We start from the raw sequence: 26,339 nt of genomic DNA on the forward strand, positions 1-26,339 counted from the left end.
TATATTCAATTTTGATTTATTAAAGAAAAAAGTCCCCTCACTTTTTCTTCTTCTTTGTTTTTGGTTTGGTTTTTTTTTTTTTTTTAACCCAGGAATGGTTTGAGTTGCTTTGGAAAGTGAAAGGGATAGAAAAGAGAAATGAAAGGAGCAAGACATGTCTTGGTGGTGGTGAATATTGCTCTTACAATGGGATTTTTTCTCCTACAACATGTAGGTTTGCAACAAGAGCATAAAACGTTCTGATGTTTACTTCAAGCCTGGCCTGGGCTTTTTGCTTTGAAATAGCTACTGCTCACTAGGATTAATATAATTTTCATAGCTATGCAGAAATATGTGCAATAATAAGGCAAGTCAACTGTACTGTTCAACTGCAAGAGCAGGAAGAGACCTCAAAAAGTCCCATTTACATTCTGAGTACAATAACCAGAGTTGTTCAACATGACAAATAAGGCTGAAAAAAAGATATTTATTTGGTGCACATATTCAAGTTTTTAAAACCAATTCATCTGATACATATTTGCACCCTTTTAATATTTGCCTTCTCCAGAAACTGTTGGGGTAAAAACCCCAAGATAGGCAAGAATTTTCCTGAAAGTGAATTTTGGGAGAAGCTTTGCAGAAAGAAAATATTGATTCATAAGTGCAGGCAAATATTCATAAAGACTTTTCAGCAGGATGCTAGCTCAAACAATAAAACTATCCATCCAAAAGCCCATTATATGCATAAACCCCAAATGTCAGGTTTCCAATTAAAGAAAAATGCTGTGAACTCTTTAGAAATTTACTTATAAATTACGAAATTAAATTCCCAACAATAGTGTCACAAAGAGCAGTTTAAAATATTCAGAGAAAACCAAAATAACTCATTAGAAAAAACTGTTTCCTGAGAACATCTTGCTTTGCCCTAATCACAAACAGACCTGTGTGCAGCTCCCTTGCTCTAATTAAAACCAAGAAATGAGAGATGAAGCAAAGCAGAGAGATCTCCATCAGGGCTGACCCTGTGCCCCAGCCCCACACGGCCAGGAAGGACTGGGCTCTCCTGGCAGGAAAAACAGGAGCTGGACAAGTCTCTTTGCCACATGGTTGTTTTTTTTTTTCCATATCTTCTTTATAACCATCTTCCTCCTCCTCCTGCTGCTGCTGCTGCTGCTGCTCTGTTCCTGGCCCCGTCCCTGCAGGTGACAATCGCTGTGCCCACAGGTGGTGGTGGAACCCTGTGCTCAGCACCAGGACCCAGGTGATTCCAGCAAAGAGCTGAGAACCTGCAGAGCACTGGGCAGGCCAGGGCCACCTCCAGCAGGGTGGAGTGTCAGCAGCAAGGATGTCACCTTTGTCACACGCTGGCCACCCTCACCAGCCCGCCTGGAGACCCCTCTGCTGTCCACAACCCCCTGGGAGGAGTGGGGAGCCAGGGAGGAGTCTCTTCTCCCACATAACGAGCTGACAAGAGGAAATGGCCTCAGGGTGTTCCAAGGGATGTCCAGGTTGGATTTAGGGAAGAACTCTTCACTGGGAGGGTGGCCAGGCAGTGGATCAGGGTCCCCAGAGCAGGGGTGCAGTCACTGTCCCTGGAAGTGTGCAGGAGGCTTCAGGATGTGGCATTTGGGAGCACAGTGCAGTGTGAAGGTGCCAGGGCTGAGTTAATAGTTGGATTTGAGCACCTTGGAAGCCTTTTCCACCCAAAACAATCCCATGATGGCTCTCAGATCCCTCTGGCAGTGATGGACTTCCAGGTGCTGTTGCTGAGGGATGCCCACAGCCCCCCTGGACACCTGGCTGGGAAAGGAGCAGAGCACAGGGAGGCAAAGGCACCAGCACACACTGAAACTCAAATCTTTCAGACCTTTCTGAACCCCTGCAGGGCCCCGTGGCAAGCCCAGGATCCCAGTGTCACAATCCAGCGTGGTGCCAGCAGGTGCATCCAGGGGGAACAGGTCACCAAAGTGCTGCTGGAACGGACGAGCAACAGTTCTCAGACCCATCAAGCTTTACCTAAAGTTTACTTTGTTTTCAAAGTAACAAATTAACCAAATCATCCCTAAAATAAAGCCAAACCTCGGGGCGGGTGATTTTAAAAGGAGACTGTCTCAAGCTAGGTGGGACCTTCACCTACTAAGCAAATAATTTAGTGCCATAATTATCCCATTTCCCTGTCAGCAGTACTACTGCTCACCCAAAACATCCCCATTTAGTTTGAAACCAAATACACTATTTACTTGATGGGAGGGGAGAGAACAGAAAGAGCAGCACAACCTGAACATTCGTCATTGTTGTTTGTGCACCTAGAAGGACATTGTTGAATCATTGCTATAAACATTCCACATTTGGCTAAACGTCGTTGATATAAACAAGGATTTTTCCTCATTAAGGTAATTTGGTGCAGTCTGAGAAACTGATTTATGAAGAGAATTAATTCAAGGCAGGCACGATTATTGTCTCTTTGTACTTGTAGATGTTTCAGCATAAACATCCCCATTAAAATTAAATTATGGCTGCTCTGATCGTACTAACAATAGTTTTCAAATGCACTTCACACATGCAGACACGATGTCCTTGCTCCGCTTTGGAGCTTGCAGCAAAGCCCAAGCTCACCGTTGTCATGGTGCCCAGGAGGCAGCAGAGCTCAGCAGATGCTTTGGGTGGCACTGGGGACCCTCACATGGAAGGTTTGCTGGTTTTGGAGTGGGGCAGAGGGAAATTCAGTTTTCTCCTGCACTTTTCCCATGAGGTATAGGTTTAAAAGGACTTTCTTTGACTGGAGAAAGGCTGTAACAAGGCAATTAAAATAAAAAGCCTCTCCCTCCTTCTCTAATGTGCATTTTATATGGTCTGTGGAGGCAGAATGCAAATGAAGCACCAGTGAAACCAACTGCCCCTGGGCAAGCAAGATTTGTTTGTAGCACCTTGGTTCAGGAGCCAGCCCTTTATATAACATTTCCTAGTCTTCTTTCTATCAGAAACAAGAGAAAAAGAGAAACAAGAGGAAACAAGAGAAAACAAGAGAAAACAAGAGAAAACCAGCCATGGTGGCAGATGGCTGGAGCTCAGGACACACATCGGTCACCCACACTCTCAGTTTCCTCTGGCCCGCTGGAGCCCTGACACAGCTGCAGGGCTGGCACAGGGACACCCAGACCAGGAGCCCTGTGTCCTCCTGGGACAGCATCTGGGGACCCAGCAAGAGTGGCGGGCACCAAACCCTGATTCTGGACCCTTCCTTTCACATAAATCCACCACAGAAAGGTTCACAAGCAATGACCAAAGCTCCTGAACTGTTGCTTCTCCTCCCCTCACCCCTGGCACTTGGAGCTCCTGCCCAAAGCAAAACTAAAGTGCAAATTTGGCCCAGGGTATCCAAGGGTTTAGAAAGGTGCATGAAATGGGCAGCAGCTGCAGCAGTTGTACCAGGCTGCCTGAAAAGCAGGTCTCTGCTCAGGGAGGTACTGAATAAGGCTCTGTTACCATTCATTTTGTTTTCCGTGCTTGCTGATGGGAGCTGGCAGATGCCCATGGTGTGTTCCCCTGCCCCGAATGGAGCAGTGCTTGCTCCTCAGCTCCTGGGAGCCAGGGGCACACACCTGGGCTTGGGACACTCTGCTTCCTCTGCTCCCACAGGGTGGTTCAGATTCCAGGGTCATCAGCAGTGATCACATCATACTGATTCTCTTGCCAGCCAGCAATACCGTGTATAATTGGACAGAGAAATCAAAGTCTTCTAATCTTGACACAGAAAGAAATCAGGCATGGAAAGGAATGGGGAAGCAGATCAATCTAGCTTAGGTCATGGACATACCTCATGTCTTAACTAACAGCCTCTCAAAGACTGAAGTACTTGCTGTTGAAAACACAGCTGAAAATGCGGGATTTATCTTCACTCAAAGGAAGCAGTTGGTGATTGAGGACAAGGCACCTTTCTGTTCCCAGTCTGGGTGATCAATCCTGCAGGGATGTTGAACATCTTCAAGCCACTGTTAATTGAGTCTGCTAATTAGCGTGCTCAGCAGTTGCCAAGGCAGGGACATCACAGAGGCAGATAGATCACACATTTACAGAGAGGGCCCTTGGGAAGTCCGGGTTATTCCCAGCACGACTTGAAAGGAAAGATAAGGGAGCTTAAGGGGACCCTTCCTCTCCTGCAGCAGACAATGAATTAGCAGAGAAGGCTCCAGCTCTGGTCAAAGGGAAGGGATAAAATGGTGATGAAGTAGGTCTTCAATCACTGTGATGTATTTAAATGTCACTCGAAAGAAGATCTAGAGATGGAGGGAGAAAACAAAGTGTCGGTCAAAATAATCAGGCAAATTTGAGGGCACCGTGGGCTGGTTGCATACGTATTCCTTCTAGCATAAAGTTCCTTTCACTTTTAAAGGGTCTTCCATGTATTGTTCATTGAAACAACTGAACTTTCATTGAATCAAGTTATTTATCCAATTTTATAATTTCATTTCTCTCACAGGGGAGTCTTATACAAAGTGTTTTATTTTCCATGGGCAGAAGGTGACCCAGGGGCAGGGAGGGAGCTGTGCTGCTTGCCCAGGAGCCTACAAACAGCTCTGGGGACTCTGGTGGCCCTGCCAAGGGGACAAAGTCCTTTCCTGGACTCTGCCATGGGCAGAGTCTGGCTGGGCTCCAGCAGCAGATGTGCTGCAGTTCCAGCAGCAGCTCTGGAGTCACCCAGAGCTCCCAGCCCAGCTGTGGGGAGAACTGAACACCCTGACACCCTGAGCAGGGCTGTGTGTGAGAGTCTGAGGTGCTGCAGGGATGGTGCAGCTCCAGAACTGCCGAGGGGCAGAAAAAGAGCAGTGAAGCTCTTCTGAGGTCACTGGTGTCAGTGCAGGGACAAGAGCATCACCTGGGATGTTCAGGGAGCAGAGCAGAACCACGCCAGGCCTGAACCCTGGCTGCAGAACGCCCCTTGGGCCAGGCTCCAGCTCTAGTCAAGGAAATAAAGGCAACAAAGACAAGACATTGCACTCTGCTATTTGAAGTTGGAATTTTGCATCCTCTGGCGTAAATCAGAGACAGGCTCAGGGGAGCACAGGGTAAGAGAAACTTCTTCTTGCACCTACTTTTCCAGGAGTGAATACTTACCCCAGGATACACACACACAGCTGAGCTACTGCTGTATGGAAATTAAACATAGCACTTCACTCATAACTTACTGGTAATTAACTAGCGATTCACTAACATCTTTGGCCTTCACGGAAAAACTTATTTCAAGGAAATATGACGCATATACATCAACTGGGAGGGAAGAGGGGAATGAAGAACGTATCTCCTAGGACTTGAAAAGATACAGAAGCCTCGTGGCTCCACACTTGCCATGATGGTGCTGTCAGCAGCTGCAGAAAGTGGCTGCATCCATCTCAGGGATGGGAGCTGGCAGCAAAATGAATTAGAGGCTTATTGGCCCATAGCTGCATTTTACACTCTCCTGGAAATCCTGGCTCATGAAAAGTAGACTGAGAAAAGAGGGCCCTGGTGCATAAGGACACAAAGTATGTAGATTGTTTTTGGTTTTCATAATGGAATCATGTGGGGTCTTATAGCAATTTAAACACTCCTTTTTTTTTTTTTTTTTTCTTCTTTCCATATATCCCACTGCTAAAGAGCAGTTGTCATCCTAAATCTTAACTAGAGATTATTTAGAAAGCATAATTAATGGCTGTGAGATAACATCCCATCCACAAAGCTGGGTAATTAATGACTAATAACCGATGTGCTTGTGGCAGCCAACAAATGTGTGTCCACTTTAAACTGAAGAACAGACACAAATTCTAATTCACCTGGAACACCAATAAATGGGCAGAGCAAAGCTCAGATATCAACGGATGTGGCCCTTCACACGCCAGTTCTGGAGGAAGGACGAAGAGTCAAATAAATGGGATTTTGTTCTGCCCCCACGTCTCCAGTGCTGCTGGTGGCTTTGTGAAGCAGGGTTGTACAGCCTGGGGAAATACCCGAACCCAGGGGGGCTTTGGAGAAACTCTGCCAGGGGCCCTTTAGGCACAAGGAAACGTCGCTGCTCTTCCCAGGAGAGCTGTGCAGCAGTGAGGGGCAGTGAGGAGCCGCAGGAGCCAGTAGGGCAGGGCAGGACGGCCAGGGCTCCATCCCCCTCCCCACCTTTTGCTGCTCCTGCTCCCTGTCACTCCTGGCAGTGACTGACACCAGGGAAACTGCCCAAAACTTGTGATTATTTGTTCTCTGCTGCCTTGTAGTGTCTTGAATCCAGCCTCTAAATGCCCAATTATACAGGAAGATCACAGGAAAGGGGCTTATTTAGTAGAAATGCATATTTTAATATTTTTAAAGCTTGGATAATGAGTCTTTTTGAATGCAGCATAGAAAGTGTAGTCTTTAGATGTGGGCATTTATTTTCTGTGGTTACCTAGTCTTGGGGATGAAGAAACTGTAGTGCATGTCCATTTTACCAGCAAGGATGAAGGGTGGGAGGGAAGAGGGGAAAATGCCTACTGGGTGAGCATGTATCTGTCAATTTTGGTTCCAAAATCCTGAGCTGCACTGAGTGTATCAGTAAAACATCCCAGCACCCAGCTGGAAGGGGAGCAGCCTGTGTGGGGTGTGCAGGCTCAGGGGACAGGTATTCACCTTCACAGCTCGTTGGCAGCGTGCTGCAGGACTGGCATCCCACAAAGGCAGAGTTTCCTTCCTGGGAAGGCGCAAAGCCATTCATCATTTCCCCGAGAGCACAAAACACCCATAGACTTTCCTTAATACAACAAGGTGTGTGCTGAAAATTCAATTCCCTGTGTGGGAAGTGGGGCAGTTCCACCATTCTGGCCTCACCTTCAGAGAGATGAAGACAAAACTCTGACAAGGCTTGAGTGGAAGAGTCTCACGTGCTGTCACAAAAATAATCCAACACTGCCCTCCTAACTTTTCTCACCAACTCAGTCCATCTCTTGGCACCACTGCTCGTTCAGCAACCTGTGGCTGAGCTCACTGCCACCACCACAGGGAACAAACACCACAGAGCCCAAAAATTCCACCCCATGGAATTTTACCCTGTCAGTCCTAGTCCTGCAGTCCTGGTCCATCTGTTACCCCTGAGTCTGTCTGCCCTGACAAGGGCTCAGTGCTCTGCTGGTGCCACCTCATTTTTCAGAGAGCTGGGGACACCTCTGCAGCACAGTCTGGGAGCTCTGGAGTGTTGCAGAGAAAACAAAAACATCACAACTCTGTTTTACAGTCTCCAAACCTGCCTGGGGTTCCTGCATGCAGTTGTAATATGAAATTAATTTTGAACTTTGGGTTGCGACGTGAATGCAGCCTACTAGTCACTGTGAAAAACGACATGAAAAACAATAATTCAACAGAATTGGTCTACATCCCAGCCTAAGGAAATGGGTAAATGTAATGATTGTCTTTTTCTCATGCTAACCAGTCCAACACAATCAACAACAGGTTATTTACACGCAGTTGTGAAGCCTCAGCGCTTCTGAGCTCCTTCCATGCAATCCACCCACCCTTCCAAGGCAAGAATTCTGACAAAGAGACGAGGTGGATAATTCCTCAATTCTGTGAATCACAGAGTCATCCTAAATCTGATAATTTGCTTTCGTGAAACAATACTCTGACTCTCCTTCCTTCTGAATTAGCCTCAGATTTTGTTCTGTTGCTGTTCTATCGAGGCACAGGTTACCCAGAGCAGCTGTGGCTGCCCCTGGATGCCTGGCAGTGTCCCAGGCCAGGCTGGACAGGGCTTGGAGCAGCCTGGGACAGTGGAGGTGTCCCTGTCCATGGCAGGGGTGGGATGGGATGATCTGTAAGATCCCTTCTAACCAAAATAGTTCTGGAACTCTCTGAAGTAATTTTGCCTGTGTCTCTCTTGATCCAGAAGAAAGTGCCCCTGAGATCCAGCCCTTTGTGTTTGGGCTCCATCAACCTGCACTCTTTGGGCTCGGAGTGGTTTCCCCCGAATAGAAGGCTCAGCAGCGAGAAAGGGGAGCTGTGGGCTTTGCAGGTCACCTCTCAATGCAGATGAGTTTATTGCAGCCCCACTGAAAAGCTCCTGTTGTGCAGCAGGCTATTTCCAGGTGTTAATCAAGGAGCCACTTTCGCCAAGCAACACCCCGGCTCCCCAGCCTGCCATAAATACTTGAGCATCCTGCCAAATTTCAGCGTGAACAATAAAGCACTTTCTGTTATCTGAGCACAAGCCCCACTCTCAGCTACTGTGAGTTGCCCCTTAACTTCAATTCCAGGCACCCCAAAATCCTTCTCCCTGGCAGGCAGGGCTGGGAGCAGCAGCAGCCAAGGCTGGCTGGGAGAGCCCGAGGCCTGACATTAACAAGGTGCTCTATGCCTGCAAGACCATAAAGGGAAACCCTTAACTAGGTGTTAGAACAAGGGGATATGAAGTGTCACAAAGTGTGTAAATGTCACCAAGCTCTCTATGAGGCCTCTCCGTTAAAAACCTGCCTCATCTCAGCTCCTCCGGGTAAAATATTTCCCTTCCGCTGCTGCTGTTTGCAAAATATTTTGATAACAAGAATGGAAATGATAATTTCAGTGGCGTGCGTGCTGGCAGCTTTGTGGCGATGGCAGCACAGATCACAGCACCGGGGTGGAACAGGGACTACAGGGCTTGAGAACAAACCCCAAACGTGTATGCCCATTAAAAGCTGTTTACAGAGTGCTGCGAGTGTTCCAGGTACAACATAAACCCTGCTTCTTGCTGCCAGCATTTACACCCTCACAGCTGGGATGTTTGTGACTTGGTGCTCTTGGTAAATGCGTGGGAAGGTTTCCATGGTTAATGCCTGTAGGCCTGGGGGCTGGAAACCCAATCCTGAATTCCTGAGCCCCCAGCCCAGCAGAGCCGAGCCCTGCACTGACACTCCTGAGGAGCTGTGGGCACGTCTGACATCACAGGAGAACATCTCTGCAGAGACAAGGGCAGCCTTGAGCAGGTTAGGCTGGGCTTTTTTGGCAGATAATGTGGTGGAGAGATAATCTCCACTGTGAGATTAGAGAACCACACGAATCACCTGAGCTGGAAGGGGCCAACAAGGACAATCAAGCCCAACCCCTGGCCCTGCCCAGACCCCCCAACAACCCCACCCTGGGCATCCCTGGCAGCGCTGTCCAAACCCTCCTGGAGCTCTGGCAGCCCCGGGGCCGTGCCCATTCCCTGGGAAACCTGGGCAGTGCCAAGCACCCTCTGGGAGAAGAACCTTTCATCTGGGATGGTCTATTAAGGGTGATGTGATAGAAAATAGACATGTAGAGGTTGGTTCTACCATTCCTTATGCATGTGAAAAGAATTTAAAAAGTCGTCATTTCTCTCCCAGGACTAAATATTCCATAGTAGTTTTTAGGGATTGCTTTAGTGCCTAATTCCTGATACAACCAGCAATCTTAGATTAATGGAACGGGAAGGAAATCATTCAGTTCTGACCCCCTGCCCCAGGCAGGGACAGACCCCCCCGGCTGTTCCTCACTGTGCACACAGCCAGGGCAGGTGCCAGCGCGCAGGGCCACCATGGTGTGCTGCTGGCGTGTCCCCCAGGCTGCCACAGCCCTGTCCCCGCTGCAGCCAGGGGGACTCTCCTCACGTCTTGCGGTTAATGAGAACTGGAGGGCTGTGCAGTGCTCCTTCCCCAGCCGTGCCAGCCTGTGATGAATCGGGGCTGCGCTTGAACCTAAAGACCAGCAAATTAACAGTTAATTAGGAGATGATAAATGGCAGAGTCCCGCAGCCCGTGTGGCTCAGGCTGTGCTCAGCTGCTGCCCCTCTCCCGTATCTTGACACAGCAAGTGTTTATGCGCACCAACAAGTGCCGGAGTGGGCGCCGTGCCTGGCCTTCGTCAGGGCCGGGGCTCCCCCTGACACAGCGGCTTTATCAGCATTTATCCCCCTGATAAAGAGGGGACAGGGCTCTCAGGGGCCTGCGCTGGGAGGGAAGGGCGTGCTTCCCTGCTCCACTGCCATGGGGGCACTCCTGGGCTGAGTCTCCCATCAGCAGGAATTATATCTTCTCCGGCCACTCGAGACAAGGTCTTGGCTCTGGAGGGGCGTTAGAATAAACCACGGGGACTGCAGTTCATCCCTCCTCCATACACGGACTGTTTCCTCAGTTCATGCAGATTCACTGGAAGAAATTTTACATGGTTTCACCTGCAAATGCTAATATTCATTCTTGTCTAATGGAATATCAGTCACCCCTTTCCCATCCATCCTCACCCCCCGTGCAACAGCACAGAGGAACTGGGCCAACTCAGATGAATGTCTCTGTACTTGTAGGCTGCTTTTACTATCAGAAACGTAAGGTTTAAGAACTTGAAATAAAATCCAGGCTGCTGAAAGAGTCAGTAGGAATTGCTTCTGTAAGAAGCAAATGGACTTTGGTCCAAAACCTCAAGAACTGACCGAGGAATTCTCAGTTTTCGTCTCTTCCCTGTTCAGCAGCATCCTGTACAGCTTTTCTTAAGCTTTTATTATTCCCTACAGACCATATTAGTGAATCCTTCTTCTTTTTTTTTTTAATAAGAAATCGAGTTGTTAGCATTAACAGGCAGAAAATAAAGGGTTTGATCTGACTGTATGTAACTATTTAATCATATTTTCTATCCCAGAAGCAACAGGTTTAAACTTATATTTATCTGTCCTGAGCATTCCACAGCACTCCTTTGGTAGCTCTCAGACTTTCCCGAGCCGCCTTGAAGAGGCATGACGGTTCAAGGTTTGAGCTCGCGGCAGGCACCCGAACCTGCTGTTATCTTATTAATTGTGTGTTCTGGGAGGATTAACACGGTTCTGCAGCGCAGCAGCCCCCGAGTGTGTGCGGGAACAAGCAGTGGTTATATTTAACCGTGTCATTTGGGCTCCCTGTTTAAGTCAAGGAAACAATAATGGTGGCCTTAATTGCACAAATTACCAGTTACTCGGGTCTGACATGTGCTTAATGACCAGGGGGGAAACCGCCGGCCCTAATGCCACTTGGCAGACAATTGGAACTGATAATCGCCTCTCCAAAGGCTGTTGCTGGTAATCTGTTAGGAACAGATTTGACTAATTCCAAGCAGAAGGGTTCGGCAGCTTTAGGACACAGCCCCCAGCGTAGTCAGGGATGGGAATACTGAATATTCACATTTCGGTGCAAACAAACACAAATCCTGTAAAGACAACCGAGAAATTCCAAAGGACAATGTTGTTCCATCACTTATGGTATTTATAGGGGTGCTTACTTTCAAGCATAATGCCCTGCACATTGTCAGCTGCCCTGTATCACCGCCTTGTCCTGCCCTGTGCCTGGTGTTCCTGCCCTGTTGGTGCTCCAGCCCCAGAGACCTCTCCCCGAAGTTCTGATGGAGTGTGCTGATAAGCTGCTCGGTATGAAACCCGATGTGATTTGTACAGAGAGCCTTGGTCCATCCCAGCCAAAATGTTATCTGGATCCTGCCCTGAGCCAGTTTGTGATGTCAGTACTTCCACCACGAAGCAATTCCCCAGAACACAGGTAATCGTATTTAGACAACACTTGAAGAAACCACATGTGTAAAACCTCCGAAAACTTTTTAGGATGTGTCTGGATCTTGTCAATAAACTCCATTTGCTCTCATTAGAAAATAAATTACAGAGCAGCATCAGTCACCAGTAGAGAAGCCACGTGCTGCCAAGGGACTTCAAAGGCAGCCTCGTGTGTGTGCCGCTGTTGCCTTTGATTTACAATGGTACCAATTACTTCAGCTCAACACCAGTGCTTCAAATCCATGACTAAATCCTGAAATAATGAAGCAAAACATTTTTGATGGGATTGTTTTCCTTGCCTTCTGATTTATGATCCATAAGGCTTCCAATATTTAGGCAATCTCACATGCCCGGGGCCCACAGTTTGTTTGGAAGTAAGAGATGATTCCCAGAATTATTTGCCTGCAGAGTCTGGATCGTTAGGCAAAAGTGAAATATTAGGAAAATGATCATAAATTTCAAGTGTTAACCGCGCTGCCACCCTACATATCACAGCAAGGCTTTGTTTTATGCCTCTACACGAGACTCAAGGCTAAACATTGTTTTGTGTGAGGGTTTCTCTGGTCAAGAACAGCAGGACAGTGAACTGGACCACAAAACTAGTACCAGTAAAGGCTTTTAAATGGTGGCAGCCCATTTCCCAGCTGCAAGATGACTGCCAGGTTGAACTCCAATTGAACAGCCAGCACCAGTATCTAAAGCTCAGCTAAATTCTGCGCTGAGTTAAGGTTAAAATGCCTCCCTTTGACCAAACACGTCCAAACGGCACAACTTTCACATACGTATATATAATGTATTAAAGCAAAACCTAAAATTCATCTCCTTAGGAACATTATCCTTGAAAGCAGCCATGGATAGTGCTGGTGTGAGATGAGAAAAAAAAAAGTTCATGGATTACATTCTTCACCTTTTTATTATACACAGAATTCTAGTATCTATAATGTTTTAAAGTACTTATATACACTATAGTCTAATATGATTTATTTGGTTATTGCAATAGCATTTTAGTGCCATTTTATCTGAGAGTTCATGGAATGTTTTAAAATCCAAGCCTAATGGAAGCAAATCAATCATCACATTTTCAAAGAACAAATTATTTAAGTTTTTGTACTACACGGAGCTAATCACTGCACAGAGATATCCGATTGTTTTGACTGATGTCATTCATTTCTCTTTGGGCTGACCTGATGGATAGCCTAAGTGCTGAAGTTAACCAGACAAATGGATATGTACTTCTGGGCCATTTCCAGCCCAGCTGCCTTTTTAGCACTAAAAACTTCATCTGCCTGATAGCAGCTCGCAGCTGCTCCTGCTCAGGCAATTGAAATTAAAGCTGGAACGGAACGTGACAGCCGACACTTTTTCCTCTTACATTAAGGATTTTGTCCACGATGCCTCCCAGCAATCACCAGTAATAAATGAGCTGTATTAAATCCACATCTATATTTGAGTATGTGGTGGCCTGCTTTCCAAGTTCCCACTTTCACATCTTCAAACACTTATTAATAGCACTGCTGAGACACCCAAGTATTATTGCGTCCAACTCTTCCTCTCCTCTCTGAACTGGGATCCAGTGCTGTGTCACTTTTAGGCTGTTGCATTCGATAACTAGAAAACTCCTTCATGTGCCAAAAGCTGGCTGCCCTCCATCGGGGGAGCAGCCTAACTCAAATCTGCAGGATGATTACCTGATTTAGACAAGCAAACTTTGGCTTAACACATGCAAAATCAGTAATAGCAACGCAAGCTTCTCCAAATTCTGGGAGATTTAAGGCAGGCCAGTTCCAGCCCGAAGAGCTGACTGGATTCTTTTCCTTTAATGTATTACATTACTGCTTTGTTGGCTGACATCTACTATAAAGGAATTGAGAAAAACTTTTCGTGAGGAATTAAAGCAAAAACCTGCATAGCCGTGATTTTTCATTTATGTGGTCACTGACCCAAATGTATCACTGGTCCTAAGGAGCCACATCCAAAGCCGTTAAAGCACGGATCTCTTTGACCTTTATGCTACGACAGGGGACATAAGCAAGTAATAAAATTTTTGATTGTTTTGTGTGGAATGACATGTCCATTCAGAATGGACATTTTTGCTGTACACCCAGGAAGCTGAAAATGCAGATATTCCCCTCATGTGCTGAAATATCTGTCTAAGTGTTGCTGGCAGAGCTCAGAGCTCTCCAGTTGCCTCCAGGAACCCTGTTTACAGTACAGGGATCACTGATACCGTATAATGTGGCTTTTGCAAATGGAATTTTGACCGTGGGACACCTGACAGAAGTACTCATATGAGGTTCAAACACTAATTATGTTATTCTAGTAAAAAAATCTGCCTTGTCAGCTGCCACTTAAAGGTCACTGTTGCTGTGGAAGAAAAGAAACAGCAAAGCAAAAGGCAAGTGCAGACAGTTACAGGAAACTGTAACTGTATGTATTAGTCCCAATAAAAACAGCACAGATATGAGAAACAATTGTTCAGCACTTAATTTTACCAAAATCCAGAAGGAAAAAAAGACATCCTTCCATAAATCAGCCTGTCATGAATTAGACAAAATTTTGGTGGAAACTACCTCCACTGGAAGAAAGCACTCCCAACTTCCGCCTGTCCCAGCCAAATGCTGTTCTCACCAACCACAGAAACATCAGGAATATTATAAATCAAGGCAGGTTATCTTCAAAATGTGTTTGTTGAAAGGCTAAATGTATTTGCAAGGGTAAAAATCCTGCTCCTTTTCAAAGCAGTTAGGTAGCTCACTGCTAAGCCCAGGGTTCTGAGGTCCAAAGAGCTAAATAAAAAGTAAACAGAAAATAAATATTTTCACAGCCATTCTTGGAACCAAAACCATCATGATGTGGTTTTCTTAACTGACATTTTGCTAAATACAAAATTTCGGATCATTACAAAACAAGTTTTGTCAAGTAGCAGATAGCTATTGGACAGCTATTGACGTGGAAAATTAATTTAGCTCCAACTTGGCTTTATCCCACGAATATTCAGTTGACATTAGACGTGAAACTGCTGAAGGCTCCTCACTGTCACATCATTATTTGGCAAACTGGGATACACTGGACTAAGATTCACATTTCATCCAGAATTTCAAAGAGGATCACGTGTTCTCATTTAAGAAGCAGAAAATGGAAGATTCTAAGCTCAGTGAGTGTACGTGTATATATATAAAATTAATATATTTAAAATTATATTTAGATTATATATATAATATATTTAAATTATATTTTATTTTATACATTTATGTATCTATATTTATAACTATATAAAATTAATATATTTTTACACTCTCACACACACATATATATAAATAAATCTTAGTATGGCTGGCTGTAGCATTTGCCAAAGAGCTGGACAGATTAGACAGAAATTTTTATTAAGTTAGATCAAAATTATTAGGTTTGAAGTGCTCAGTGAGCCTTTCCTTGATAAAGTAGAGTTAGTAGTGATATTCTGGAATTTCATAGCAAAAATATTACGTCAAATGTCTGGAATTTGAAACAGCAGCTGTCAGAGTTTTGCTTAGTACAGAGAACGAGAATTTTAAAAGCCATAAAAGCAGGAAGCTCCGAAAACACACAGTACAGAAACTCTCAACTTGCTGTGCAATTAAAGGGCTCTGTTCACAACTGGAATATATTTAAACTCAAAAAAAAAAAAAAAAAAAGTCGTTTCTTGTGGGACTGAACTTGGGACAAGACAGCCGTGGCCTGGCAGGAAAGACTGGGGTCTTTTCTCCTCCACAGCCTTGTGCTGGGTCCAGGGTCTGCCACCCTCATCTTGCCCACAACACTTATTTGTTTGTGGCAAATGTCGTTCTGCACCAGGAAGGAGCTGCTCTTGTTTTACTCTGCTTTTCCGTGGGAACCTCAATTTTCTAAAAGGCTCAAGGGTTTCAGATAGCTGTCTCTTGCAACTTCTCGGAACAAAAAAATATCGTGCAGCGGTTGTGGTAAAAGGGAAAACTTTCCTGGGGAGCGAGGAGTACTAATAGCAGAATGATGGCAACTTTGTGCTAATGGTAACATTTTTTTTTCCATAGTTAAAATGGTAATTGCTGTAGTTTTTGATGTTTGTTTTTTTTTTGTCCTTCACCTACAAAACTGGCCAAAAACTGTCCCACGAATGAAAACTCGTGATCTGGCAGCACACCCTGCCCTTGCCAGCTGTGAGGCTCCTGCCGTGCAGGGCCCGCGGTGAGGATGCAGCTCCAGCTCAAATCCCCGGCTCCAGTGTCCTGGAGCTGCCCAGTGCTGAGGCACCGCCGGGAATCCTGCCCAAAATCACCCTTCAAAACCCAACTTCTCCCTGCCCTGGCCGATCAGTAAACAGATTGCCGGGATTATTGCCGAGATAAGGTCTGGATCGGGTATCTCAGAGCAGACTCTGTCACATCAGCTGGGTCACAGCAGCCCCGAGGAAGCCCTCGGGAAGTTTGCGGAGTTTTGTGCTGTTTGCATCAAAGTCTGCGCCTCAGGATGCTGCCGCTGCTGTGATTTAACACCTCCGAGATTTCACCTAAACAGTTTAAAATAACCTGGTTAGATAAACGCAGCCAGGTCCTCTCACTACATCATCTCCAGGCAGAGAGGGGAACTCACACCGGGACGTGCAGGAAATGCAGCTCTGTAATTGATACGCTGCCTCACAGGGAACTAATGGACATCTTTCAGCAGAGGGGAAATGTTCTCCCAGTGTTTACTCGGAGCGATAAAGCCTCCTGATCCATCCTGAACCTGCTCAGCTCCGGGAGGAGCCCCGCCAGCAGAGCCCGCAGGCGTTAGTGCAGTGAGCGGGCAGAGAGAGCCGGGCTGGCAGAGCTGAGATGCAGACCTGAGCAGGGCTAAATGCAGCCTTTAACTCCCAGACTAGTATTTCCTCGTGTTTATTTAAGGGCCCACAGTGGTGGGAATTGCTGGGTATAGGTATCGTGTTATTCCTATTAATGGGAATGAAGAATAACACAGGAGAACTTAAGCAATTGTTGAGTTTACTTCAGCAGAACCTAATCCAATTTCCATTTTAGCAAGAAGAATTTCAGTTTTGAAGCAGATATATTGCTTTTAAAAAGAACTATATTCAGGTTTTTTATATTTTTAACTGCATCAAAATTATAATATGGAAAGATTTAATTTTCAGTAATTTCCCTTAAAAGGTTATAGTAGATATTCCTGGTTAAAATATTTTTGTTCAGTTTCTTTCCTGAAAAGCATGTAACTTTGCTCAGTTATGGTTGAGAGGAGTACTGTTTAAATAAAATGCCTGAAACAAAATCTCTTGAGTCGATGGAAAGACTTGCACTGGCTCCCTGGGCATTTGATCAAACTTTCATTCAGAAAACATTTTTCTCCACCAACATACTTAAGCTGTTAGAATTAAAATGCAATTTAAGCAATTACATAAATAAGAGTGACAAATGTTTCTTTTCCTAAGTGCAAGCAGGTGTAAGGCACAATCGAGGTTATTCTCTGAGAGCTGCAGTGTGCCAGTGGTGCTGGAGGAGCCCGAGACAGAAGGCAGGGAGCTTCGGGAACCTCAGTTTGACAGGATTAACCCAGTTTACAGCTCCTTGTACAAACGGACCCACAAGAGCATCCCTGTGAACAATGGCCACTGTCCCACCAGCCCCTGGCAGCACAAGCAGGCAGGAATGCCAGGCGTGCAGCACCCAGCAGGATGGAACAGAGACATTCCAAGTCCAGACATTCCTCTGCATCACTGATCACTTGGGCCAGTCATTATATTCTCAATTTCTATTCCAAAAGAAATCAGAGCTCATCCACCAGCTGGTTCCCTCCAAGCTGGGAGTTAGCTACGTGCCATTGCTCTCAGGTAGTGACTTCACTGGGACCACACTGATGCTTTCTCAGCCAGTGTCCACGGTCATTCCCTGCTGATATCCGTGGTCATTCCCTGCTGATGTCCGTGGTCATTCCCAGCAATATCCATGGTCATTCCCAGCCGATGTCCATGGTCATTCCCTGCTGATATCCGTGGTCATTCCCAGCCGATGTCCGTGGTCATTCCCTGCCAATGCTAGTGGCCATTCCCAGCCGATGTCCATGGTCATTCCCAGCCGATGTCCATGGTCATTCCCAGCAATATCCAAGGTCATTCCCAGCCGATGTCCATGGTCATTCCCGCCGCCGCTGCACACGGGCACCGCAGGCCGCTAGATGGCAATGCGTAGTGGGAAAGGAATAATTGGGATTTTAGACACGGAGCACGGGGTGGGTTGAAGCGGTAACAGCGCGGGAGTTTTCCCTCTGCAGGGCTGCAGGCACCTCCAGAGAAGGAATCACAAACACCGCTCCACGACACGGGGAGGATTTATTGTAATTTGGGAACTGAATAAATTACTTAAGTGCAAGTATCCAGGGAGAAGGAGCGGTAAAACACTCACAGCAGAATCTGCTAGTGATTTGGCAGCTTTTGTCTTCATAAAGCAGTTTAAAATAAATCATTCTTTGATTTCTGTGCAGTTCTGTGATTATTATTGGACGCCCTGGTATCATCTGCAAACCACAAGAGCAGGGCTTAAGTAGTGAAGCACATGTTTCACATCTATCAAAATTCCTATTTTTAAAAATTTTATGGAATTTCAGTCTGCACTGAACAACCAAACAATTTAAATACATTTTTGCGAGGAAGGACTAATAAAATGCTCACACTGTGTTGTACAATTAGCCCTTAGAAGTTTTCTATTTTACAGTTACAGTCAGGTTTTATCTAATTTTGTTTTTATTACTGCTGAAAATTTCCTTTGCATTTCAGCTACACATGCAGATGTATCAAAAGTAACATGTTTTAAACTACACCCACAATTCAAAACCTGTTCGGGGGAATAAAGCAATATGTCACATCCACATTTCCCTACAGGGGATGTTTTTACAATCAGCTGTATTTGAAATACCTTTTCTTCTTTATCATTTTTTTGCAGATAGTGGCAGGAATCTCTTCCTGGGCGAGTTCTTCAATACATCTAAGAAGTTGCAGAATATTCCTATATCCCTAAAAATATTGGCAACAACAATCTACATTCTTCAAGTGTCAATCCTTATAAGTTACACTGCCCATTTCTGTGTTGCCCTACAGCAGAAGCTGCTCCTATAAAACTGAGACAAATCTGTTTATTTTTGTGAAGAGCAAAAGGCCATGAGTGGGCTGCAGGGAGTGGGCAGAATTAACCTCTGAGGACTTAAAATGTAGAACAATTTTTGGAGCAAAAGAGACTTCCAGGGACAGCAGACGCCCTCCTTACCCATTCTCCCTTAAAAGATATGGAAATATGTCTTTGTTCCTTCCTTTTTTTTTTTTTTTTTTTTTTTTTTTTTTTTTTTTTGGTTTGTTGTTTTCTTTTTTTTTTGTTTTCCGGGGGTTGGTCATAAATGGTAATAAAATACTACTTTAGGTAACTACTTTGGGATCTGTTTTCCAAGAATTAACACTTTTCTTCACAATTAGCCTAAAGAACTGATTCTTGTATCAGGTAGTCCCAGCTCTAGTTACTAAGAATTTTTGCTTTTAAAAAATTAATTGTAGATATTCCAAGTGCTGATTTGGGAGTACAGTATCCATCCCAAGATTAATGGAAAGCACATGGTGAAAACTCCACAAATTACCTGGAGAATGCATCCTAAGGAGCAAGTGAATACCTGCTGAGGGACGGGCTCCCTTTCCCTCCACGTGGGGAAATCCACCGGCATTAAGGGCACTGTTAATCCTGAGGAAAGATAATAAAATCTGCTTCGTCTTCCATCAAGGGTGAGAACTTTGAGAACTTTCACAGCAATTTTTCATTCTCTGAATTTGTTCCCAATGTATTATTAGAAGTCTGCAGAAACATTCAGAGCTGGATAAGCCCTCCCAGTGTATCCAAACCGGGCTGGATGCAGGGTAAGAAGCGATTTGGCCTTTTCAGAAAACCATCAGTTCAAAGTATTTTCAGCATAATCCGAGACACTAAATCACCAGTGAAACAGAAACATTTACTGACAGCTCGAGTACAAATGTTTTATTGTGAAGAGCAGTGGATGTAATGACCAGAGCTGCAGCCTCTTGGTCTGGTTAAACAAGGTGGTGGCGTTGGTGGGGACATGCGATTAAAATGTCATTGCCAGGGCCAAGCTGGCAGCTCAAAAGGAAACAGGAAGAGTCCCCACCAGGCCTAGGAAAGCTTTGGAAGGGCTTTGACAACCTCTGTCCATATGGGTCTGACTGAGATAGACTTATTTACCCTTCAAAGGGCAAAAAGATCCATCAAAGTCAATAGTGCTGCCCTGAAGCTCACTCCCTGTACGGGCCATTCACTGAGCCTTGGACCAGTGATCCCTGTAGGTCCCTTCCAGCTCAGGATGTTCTGGAACTCTGTGAAAGTTTAATGAGATGTAAAACTATCACAGGCTGCTCCCACATCCATGAGCCCTCTCAAAACTGGCTGAACAACCCAACCTCAGCAGCAAGGATTTTCAGGTCTACATCAAACAACTTGGCTTTAATCCAGGCCAGATTTGGATTAATTTGATTAATTATTAATCAATCCAGCTTTAATTTCCCTGTGTCTGGTGTCCATTGTGGTGTCAGTGCAGCAGAACTCACTGGTGTCACTCAGGGACCCTCCTGGTTGGGACCTTCCCTCAGACTTTGTGCTCCTGCAGTGACACTGCTCCTGGCACCCAAGTACCCAGGGTGGGGCACAGGACTGTAATTACCTTATAGGTATCATTTATATATATGTTTATATATGTATAATAGTCCAACTCCACATTCTCTGGCTGCACCTGTGGAACAGATCCAAATCTGAGTTATTTTCCTGTTGAACAAATTGCACATAATTGTCATTATTTAGTTCTGGTCTAAAAAAAATTAGAAAACTAATTTTAATTCAATGCTTTTACTTTTCCTCTGCCAAACTCATGCTGCAAGCTTCTGCTTGTTAATCACTACTCTTCTACAATAATCTCCTTAATGCTGGGCCTCACTGCAGTACTTCTTAGCAAGTATCAAAACTGACCAGGAGAAAACCCAAAGCCAAAACACGAGCACATCCCAAACCTTGCAGAGTTGTTTCACTGCTCTGTAGCTCAGTGGCACGGACAGGAGGCTGCAGATACGTGACAAAATCATTTCATATTTTAATAATGATAAATAATATTGTATCTTTTGTACAGTTGATGTTCTTATACGTGACACATCACAGCAGGGTGCTGGCACTACCCCTCTTCAATATTGTCAAACTGTTCCTCATTTTACTGCCATTAAACAATGAGCAAGTCTGCCCTGCTGTAACACACTTCATTACCCGATTTTCCAGGAACCAGAGTTGAGGAAAAGTGCAGGAGGGCAGGGCGTGTTTCATTCGATTATCCGTGTGTGCTGTGTGATGAGGGAGTTGCCATGATCGCTTCAGCTCTCTGTTGAAAAAGCCAATTAGCAAGCGCTGAGGTATGCAGGGACCTGTCAGCTCTTACAGCAGGGCTGCCTCGGGGCAGCCTTCTCTCGCATTCTTTCCTCCCAGTCAGAATATCTTTTTAATCCACATAGTTGGAGCATTGAAGCATAACCTGTTTCTTCCTTAATTGATTCTAAGGTATATTGTTAAAAAACCCAACCCAATACCTTTAAGGGTCCTTTAAATTTAGGGTGAAACGATGTTTAAGCCAATGCAATTTAGGCAGATGCGTTAATCAAAGCACGTGTTCCAGGTTTTAATCAATGGGAGACTGCACACCAAACCACCCCAGGGAAAATGGACAAAGATGGAAAACCAAAAGCTTGCCATGTAAAAGCCGCCGTGTTTCTACTAATTCACGATTACAACACCATTTATTAACTGAAATCGCTGAAGAAAAACCCAGCTGTGGCAATTCCATGTTAAAACAAACATCTGCAGCAATCCCCACGGGATCTCTGTTGCTGTCTGTGGTAACTTTCTTCTCCTCCCCTCTCTCCCACCTGCCCCCAGGGGTGTGTGCCCAGCTCCCTGCTCCGGCTACGTCACCACCTTCCCCGTGTGCTGCAGGTGCCAGGGGGAACTTTCACTAAGTCTTCTTTCAGCACTTCTCTTTGGACCTTTTTTCCAACCTGGAAACTCGCACATGCTTTAGTCTAGACATGAATACTCTGTCTGTTTTTGCTCCTCAGACAGCATCTTTTCACAGTAACTCCTCTTTATAGCTCAAAGTAGAACCTGGATATTTACCATTGGGGAAATGGAGGGAAAACCACCCCCACCGTGGCTGCCCCAGCATCCCTGGGTGCCCATCCCTTGCCCAAGTGCTGCCACTGAGGAATGCAGGACCGGGAGCCACAGGGATGCAGCACAGCCCCAGGACTGCCCCTGGCCATCCCTCACTGGCCCGGCAGCCAGGAAGCCGCAGTGTGTCCTGCTGGGAGCTGAAATGGGGGGTCTGAGGCAGGCTCGGAGCCTTGGCGCCACCCCACACCCTGCCCACACACCCACCCTGTCCCGAGGCTGCTGGGGACAGGGTCACCCTACTGCTGCCCTTCTCCTGGCTGTGCTGCTCCCCACAGAGCCTGGGACACACCAGCTGCCAGCCCAGGGCTACCTGAGAGAAGCTAAATACCGTCATTAATGGCGCTCAATTATTTTTCCTCTGGTTGGTTTCTAGGATGCGCATTCCATCCCAAATGTAGCGTCTCCGAAGGGAGCTGAGCTCCCCCTCAAGCCTCGCTCTGTTCATCCTCAGAGCCCGGCCTGTGCCTCAGCCCAGGCCACACTGCTGCTCACGGCTCAGGAGCACTGACACGCATTTTGTTTGAAAAGCCACACGTTGGCAAACCACAGTTATTTGCAAGCCTGGCCCAGGGCTAGTGTCAGACATCAACACATAGGCAGCACAGATATTTTATTTAATTAAGTCATGCCATCTGGGCCAACAATGAAGGCACTCATAGACTCTGCCTTTGCTTTCAGACTGCACAGTGCTCTGATCCCCCAAAATTGTTCTAAAAGTCAAATCTCTGTGGAATTTAAAGAACACTTTCAGCTGTTACTTGCATGAGACTGAGTTTCTGCTGCAGCATACTCGGGATTTTTCCTCTCCCAATAAACCAGTCAGATGTATGTGCCTCAGTTCCATCCGAGTGCAGGAAATTACTAATGAGCAGCTAAAAGGCCTGTGCTATATATAGCAGGTGTGTGCACCACCACAGAGCCACCAGCAGTGCTCTGCCAAGGGTTATTTGCTGTGAAAAGCAAAGGTGGAGCCAAGAGCTGGGCACTGGGCACGGGGAGCTGCCCCTGGTGCAGGCTCTGCAGGGCTCCTGCCGATGGCTGCACACCCTCCTGGGAAAAATGGACTTCCTTCCGCATCAGGGCTTTCCTCATGAACCCACAATGAGCAGAAACCAAGCCAAAAAGAATTCGTGACAAATATGAACTCAGGTCTTCAGAAAGGAGAAAAGCTTAAAGGATGTTGAATTTCCTGACTTAGTTTCGGGGCTCAAAGAAATTACAGAAGCATGGAATCACAGAATGGGTCGGAAGGGACCAAGCTCATCTTGTTCCACCCCTGCCGTGTGCAGGGACATCTTCCATTGTCCCAGGCTGCTCCAAGAGCTGTCCAGCCTGGCCTGGGACACTGCCAGGGATCCAGGGGCAGCCAGAGCTGCTCTGGGCACCCTGTGGCAGGGTCTGCCCACCCTCACGGCCAAGAATTTCCTCCAAATACCTAATCCAAACCTTTCCTCCTTCAGAGCAAATCCACTCACCCTTGTCGTATCACTACATGTCCTTCTGAAAAGTCCCTCTCCAGCCTTCTTACAAACTCAGTTCAAGAAAGAATCCAAATTCAGGAAAAAAAAAATTCCAGCAGCAGCTTTGGGCCATGGTCTGAGCCCAGGCGTGGCCCACAGCCACATCATATTGACCTCTGCCATGGTAAACGCCACGGGCAGACTGTCACTGTCATTCTAAAAAAACTGCAGATACCTGCACGGTTTGAGAACAGCCTGAAAACCCCAGAAAACACAGAAAAAACGCACAGAAAAAAGGCAGAAACTGAGCGCGTGCAGACTGCTCAAGTGATTCTTAATTGCCCTTTGTCCACACTGTGGCATTTCCACCTTGTTTATGGGAAATTTGCTGGTCCTTCTCGTGGGTAACACCAGACCACCACACTTACCCGGAGCCACGGCACACGGTTACAGTGTGACTCATAAATGTTTAAAATTAATTAAACTGTTTCAATAACCTGAGTGAAATATTTGAGCACAGTTTAATAACTTTAGCTGAGATGCAGAGCTGAGCCAGATGTAATTGAGTCACTGAGCACCCCCTGATAAGTGCTACCCTCACTCTTTTTCCTGATAGAGGGAAGATTTTATCACACAAATCAAATTAAATAGAATCTGAAGTGTTTTGCTGAACTGAGGCCATGGAAACGTAATTTTTGCTCACTGTATTAAACAGCATAAGGTATTATTTAGCACACCAATACTCTGCAGCTTTTCAAAGCTCTAAAAGGACATGTTCACCAAGTTTTTGCGAGGTAAGAATATAGAGAGCAAATCAAAGTGCCATTATGTTGGAGTCCAGGGCATCCGCCTGGGTGCCCTGGAAAGTCACAGACCTCGGCAGAGAGGTTTGGGACCCGAGCAAGAGGGTTTGAATCCTGGACAGGGGGGTGTGGAGCCGGTCCGGGGGGGTTGGAGACCCTGGCACAGAGCCCAGAGAGACCCAGCCTTTGACTTCAGCGCATGGAAAAAAAGCTTCTAACACTGAGAGAAGCATTACAAGTCACAAAGGTGTGCAAACAGCAGTTTGGCTTAGCACAGGGTGAAAAATTATGTGGTTTTGAGTTTTTAGAATATAGGTACGTGGGGGACAAGATGGAGGATTTAGGGTGGTGCCCTGAGTTCTTCCTTCTTCTCCCCTGGCCTCCAGCTTCTGGTGACGGTGGCACAAAGTAGTTTAAGGAGGTTGGGTCAGAGTAGAGTTGACTCCTTTAGGATAGGTGATAGGCATTGGCACATAATTGTAAATAATATACATGTAGTTATCTGGATAAAAGGTAGCGACCTCCCATCAGGGGGGAGTCATCCTGTGTCCCAGCTGCTGAATGGACCTCGGCTGGGCACAGAGAACACTGTAAGGTAAGAAAATAATAAACAACGCGAGAAACCAAGAAAAACAAGACCTTGATGACTCCGCTTCTTTCTCACGTCTGGCTCAGGGCTTTCAGAGGGCAAAAGACTCAACCGCCTGAATCTGGTGAGAGAACCAAACCCGAGACCATTATGTCACTCTCTAATTGCTGGATCTCTGGGAAGCTCCCAAGATTTTGCACTTCCCAGTTACAATTTACATCTGAGCACATGAAACAATTAATCCTAACACATGTGTTTCAGCACCAAAACCCCCCACCTCCATGTTGTTGAAAACAAAAACCAACCCATATATCCTGGGAAATGGCATCACTGAACATTTTCAAGGGAAAGAGTATTTTTACATCCCTATTTTCCAAGTGTCTGTATTTAGCAGCGCTGGGCAGAAAGTCAAACATTTCCTTTTTGCCTCAGCAGATGCGAACTGCTGAAACTTCTCACGCTCCTGCTACCACCTCGCATTAAGAGAGCAAGAGTAAGTGCTCCTAAGTACTGCAAAAATATCTGCACTGGAGACAGGAACAGCAGCAGATGGATGCTCCAGTCAAGCACTACTTAGTGCCATCAGCAGAAGCACTCAGGAATCAAGGACACCTGCAAATTAATTTCTTTAGCATCAGGCGTACCACGAGCTGCCTATTATTCTATTATTATGGCTCTTGCTATTTAAAACAGTTTTAATGGACCCAAAAGAAGTGTAACAGCAGAGGTCACTATGAAGTATTTCACTGATGTACTTGATGCTGTTTTTCTGCGCTTCCAAAAATACAATCAAACTGTTTTAACATAGCTGGTTTATGTAGTAATGAACTTAGAAATATCAAGCAGTAATGAAGATGCTGTACAGAACAGCAAAACATGCTGGGGAAATTAAAGAATTGGCATTTAGTGCTTTAGTGTGTCAGCTGATAAATCAAACAGAAAGGCCAGCACTGTTATTAGTAATTGGTTAAATAAAAGAATAGAATTGCTTAACACCAAGCATTCAGAAAGTGTTCAAAGTAAGGCAATCCAAGAATTATTTAGATATTCATCTAAATATTTCAGAAAAATGTTTAAGACGATATCAATATTCTTACAAAGCATCAAAATAATTTAGGTTTGGTAAGGACTGAAAAATTGACTTCTGACTTATCTAGTCAAATTTAACCTTGAAGGATTAGCCAGTGAGTTCCATGTACACGTCAAATACAATTTTTAAAAAGAAAAAAAATTGGGCTGCTAATTAAGCACAGGGTTGGGGGAAAAAAATGAAGCTGGGAGCATTAGGAGATAGTGCATCTGAGCCAATAGGAACTCTCCATATTTACACACAGCCCGACTGGGAATTTAAGCAAAGCAGTCCAAACCAAAACTCCCTTGCATGTATGACACAGAACTTGTACGTGTGATAGATAAAGCAAATGTTGCAAAGGGCATTTATTGGATGTGCAAGGCAATTTACAGCTTTCTGAATTTCTCCCAGGCTGGAGAAGCCTTTGAAAGACAGAACATGAAGAACAGGTTTCATGGTAGTGGGACAGAAGAGGTTCGAATTTCCCAATTTAAACATGATTCTGGAGACCTGAGATGCCCATTGCAGGAGCTGGAGTCCCTGTCCCAGAGCTCACCTCTGCTCTCTTTGCCCTGGTGGCCTCAGGAGCTGCTCAGCTGGAACGTTCCCTGTCCTGGACGTAAGATGAAGCAGAGAAGCAGCAACAGCCAGAA

Source organism: Chamaea fasciata, unplaced genomic scaffold, assembly GCF_029207755.1.
Source record: "Chamaea fasciata isolate MVZ Bird 193981 ecotype frontalis unplaced genomic scaffold, bChaFas1.0.hap1 SCAF_13, whole genome shotgun sequence".
In the NCBI taxonomy this organism is placed as follows: Eukaryota; Metazoa; Chordata; class Aves; order Passeriformes; family Sylviidae; genus Chamaea; species Chamaea fasciata.